At 37.0% G+C, this 1,196-nt stretch overlaps 1 protein-coding gene across 1 annotated transcript in view; it reads right to left on the bottom strand.

The window, feature by feature from the left end:
- LOC118432161 (protein zyg-11 homolog) overlaps positions 1 to 1,196 on the bottom strand; it is a 22,436-nt gene that overhangs the window by 5,495 nt on the left and 15,745 nt on the right. The window lies entirely within an intron of this gene.

Consider the following 1,196-nt stretch of genomic DNA (forward strand, 5'->3'; position numbering starts at 1 on the left):
AAAGAACGGATAAAAGGTTACCCTTCAGATAAAGGTGAACTAGCGTTAATTCAAACAAGCAGAGAATATGTAGTAGATTTATCTTTGTGTTTTTTGCAAAATACACGATACTAAGGCCACAGGTTGTACAATTCATACAATGTATATTATGGATGACATCAGCGCATGCATTTTAATATTCTCCTGATTTCCAAAAAAAATCTTTACCCTCTGTGAACATGATGAGAAAGTACCGAAATGGGAATATGTATTGCGTGGTATAACATTTTCCTATGGTGTTGTCTGACCATACGGAACTATGCTAACATTATTTACATTTGAGTGACTTTCGCATAATTATGATCCTTGCAAGTTTGTGGTTCAACAAATTTTTCTAGCTAGCTGTACTTGTATTGAACTGTTTTGCTAGTTCAGTCTAGTGATGCCGAAGAAGAGTGATGGATGTCACTCAAAACGTCCAGAAGTAAATATGCATTTTTTTTTACCTAGTTGTAGAGATTTAAGTATTGTGTGGCAGTCTTGGTTGTACTTGTAGAGTGACTGTACAATAAGTGCAAAAGTTAGGTGTGACGGCTCGTTCGGTGTAATGTAACCAGCTGCTGCCACACCGCGTGCCTGCGAAGCTGGTGTGTTACGCCGAAGGGCGGTTATACTGGCTATATAGATACAGATACAGAATAGTTTGATATGTCTAGTAAAAGTGGCACCAATGTGGTAGCGTTATAACACCGTACATTGTCAACTTAGTGAGTGCATCTACCACTGTGACACATAGTGTCACTCTGTGCACCTCTTGAATACAGAAATAAAAGACTTGTTGGATGTCATTCCTTGTTTGTTACAGTAACTTCTTCTTCATGTCTATGGTGTCTACAAAAAGTCATGCATTTTGAAAATGTAGTCTTCTTACTATAGCCTTACATAAATGTCTTCAAGCAATATAAAAAGAAAACCTCACAAAAAGAACCATTAATGGTCTCCTACCAGTGTATAACATCACAAAAAGAACCATTGATGGTCTCCTACTAGTGTATAACATCACAAAAAGAACCATTAATGGTCTCCTACCAGTGTATAACATCACAAAAAGAACCATTAATGGTCTCCTACCAGTGTATAACATCACAAAAAGAACCATTAATGGTCTCCTACCAGTGTATAACATCACAAAAAGAACAATTAATGGTCTCCTACCA

Source organism: Branchiostoma floridae, chromosome 15 (genome assembly GCF_000003815.2).
Source record: "Branchiostoma floridae strain S238N-H82 chromosome 15, Bfl_VNyyK, whole genome shotgun sequence".
Classification (NCBI taxonomy): Eukaryota; Metazoa; Chordata; class Leptocardii; order Amphioxiformes; family Branchiostomatidae; genus Branchiostoma; species Branchiostoma floridae.